This window comes from Megalopta genalis, unplaced genomic scaffold (genome assembly GCF_051020955.1).
Source record: "Megalopta genalis isolate 19385.01 unplaced genomic scaffold, iyMegGena1_principal scaffold0121, whole genome shotgun sequence".
In the NCBI taxonomy this organism is placed as follows: domain Eukaryota; kingdom Metazoa; phylum Arthropoda; class Insecta; order Hymenoptera; family Halictidae; genus Megalopta; species Megalopta genalis.
The window spans coordinates 137,501-140,000 of record NW_027476190.1 but is presented as its reverse complement, the minus strand read 5'-3'; the positions used below and the strand labels follow the sequence as shown (position 1 = coordinate 140,000).

The 2,500-nt window shown below is 54.4% G+C and overlaps 1 pseudogene; it reads right to left on the bottom strand.

Annotated features, from left to right (window-relative positions):
* Positions 1 to 2,500, bottom strand: part of LOC143262380 (large subunit ribosomal RNA) — a 7,671-nt pseudogene that overhangs the window by 3,395 nt on the left and 1,776 nt on the right.

Below are 2,500 nucleotides of genomic sequence, written 5' to 3'. Positions count from 1 at the left end.
TGACGAACGACGACTGAAGCCACACTTATAGGACGGAACTCGGATGGTGTTGAGCTTCCGTCCTTCTTAGGGATAAATACCGTCCTGCTGATGAGGAGCTCAGATGGAAATGCCCCCACCGCAAGGACGACATTATAAAATAAGGTTCTTAGAACTACTGGCACACTCCTCCATTGCCTGCTCGAGATGTTATCGAGACCCGATGCCGAGGAGAGCGGGATCTCATTGGCCTGGATCTCATGGCCACGAACCGGCTCAGCGATCCAATGCAGGTCCTCCCTTTCCTGAACTGGATGAAGGTGTTCAATGGGGACAGAAGGACTGGTGAGCATAGGTGTCCAGTACTCCACCATCTCGCCAACGGTTGGTGTTTGAGCCTGCACCGGGCCATCCAGTACAAGCCTGGCCGCGCGAGACATGTCCTTCTTCCAGAGTTCCTGCATGGCCGCATACTCCCTTCTCCTCAGTCTCCACCTCGGCACGGGCCCGGCAGGTGCAGCTTTAGGTGGCCGGAGCAGTGGTGTTCTCCGCTCCTTTACTTTCGCAGAAGGCGTCGGAAAGACTCGTTGAAGCCATCGACAACAAGCACTCGGTGTTATTGGTTCTCGATTAAGAACCGTTCTCGCAAGACTTACGAGTTCCCCCGCTTCATGGGATTTCACCCTTTCGGCCGGATCAATCAGCTTACGGATAGCGTTAATATATTGGCACTGATGTTGCTGTGCCGACGCAGAGTGCTCCTGAACAGGAGTAGGCGAATCCGCCCGTCGATGACTTGTGTCGTGATGTTGAGTGACACTGGAGGTTGAAGGTTGAGACTCAACGGCAGTTCCACGCTCGCGGCATACACCGATCTTCTGTGTAACAAGAGCTTTATACGTCAATTTCTTTCTGAGGCCCTTCAGTCGATCAAGACTGAATTTATTGTCGAAGACCGTCAGCAGATGTTCGTTCATAAATTTGACGTTGCCCTGCACACTCGCAAGCGCCTCAGCCGCCGCCACCATCTCAGTCTCCTCCTGAGTCCACCTAACCTTCTTTACCGCCACCTGCACTCGTTGGTTGGCCTCGTCTGGATGAGCTCTCCTCACATGGACCCCTAACCCGATGGAAGTGGGAAAGGATCGCGAACAATGGGGACATGGATGTAGTGCCCCCCGTGACGCAAGATGTTGTGCGTCGTTACTGGACTGGTTGGGTTTATTTCTGGAGGTCGTCGGACAGACACTCCGACTCACTGTGGCCGCTGTCGTAGGGTCGGCGATCCGAGTGGCCCGAGGGCCCGCCGACAATGGGTCACTTGACCCATAATCTTTCTTGTGATTCTTCGGGCCTACGACAATAGAGCCATGGGGGTGGCAACCCCATGACCCATAACATGCCTCCCTCAAAGTGACTAGAGCCGCCGCCACATTAGCGCGAAGGCAGGCCATTTGGGTGGGCTGCACCCTTACAGCGGCTCATTACTGCTAGGCAGCACGTCGTGTCGCACAGGATTTAGCCGCAATGCACTGAATGGACAGGTCCAAACAATACATCACGTTACCGTCGGGAACCACGAGGAGGTACCTGTGCGACTAGGACGGGAGAGGCTAATGGACCTAACAAGAGGTCTATATTACGCATCACCGTCCCGCGGGAGGCCAAGGCACGGGACCGAGCTCGGATCCCAGCCACGAGAGCCGTTCACCTCGCCCAGGCCCGGCACGTCAGCCAGACCCGCTTCCCGACCAAGCCCGACACGCCCCGCTCCTCAGAGCCAATCCTTATCCCGAAGTTACGGATCCAATTTGCCGACTTCCCTTACCTACATTAATCTATCGACTAGAGGCTCTTTACCTTGGAGACCTGCTGCGGATATGGGTACGAACCGGCGCGACACCTCCACGTGGCCCTCTCCTGGATTTTCAAGGTCCGAGGGGATGATCCGGACACCGCCGCAACTGCGGTGCTCTTCGCGTTCCAAACCCTATCTCCCTGCTAGAGGTTTCCAGGGAACTCGAACGCTTATACAGAAAAGAAAACTCTCCCCGGATCTCCCGACGGCGTCTCCAGGTCATTTTGGGTTACCCCGACGAACACTCTTACGAGGGCCCGAATGGTATGCGGTTCCGCTGCCGGGTTCCGGAATAGAAACCGGATTCCCTTTCGCCCAATGGGTGTTTTTTGTGCATGTATATAATAACAAAATATGCTGCGATTTATATAATAATAAAAAAATAAAATAAAATAGCTGCGTTTTTTTTACAAGTGTTTAACGTCTTAGGACACCTCATCTACATAGGATTTCTCTTAGGGCTTAGGATCGACTGACTCGTGTGCAACGGCTGTTCACACGAAACCCTTCTCCACGTCAGTCCTCCAGGGCCTCGCTGGAGTATTTGCTACTACCACCAAGATCTGCGCCGACGGCGGCTCCAGGCAGGCTCACGCCCAGACCCTTCTGCGCACACCGTCGCGACCCTCCTACTCGTCAGAGCTTCATAGAGGACAATAAATT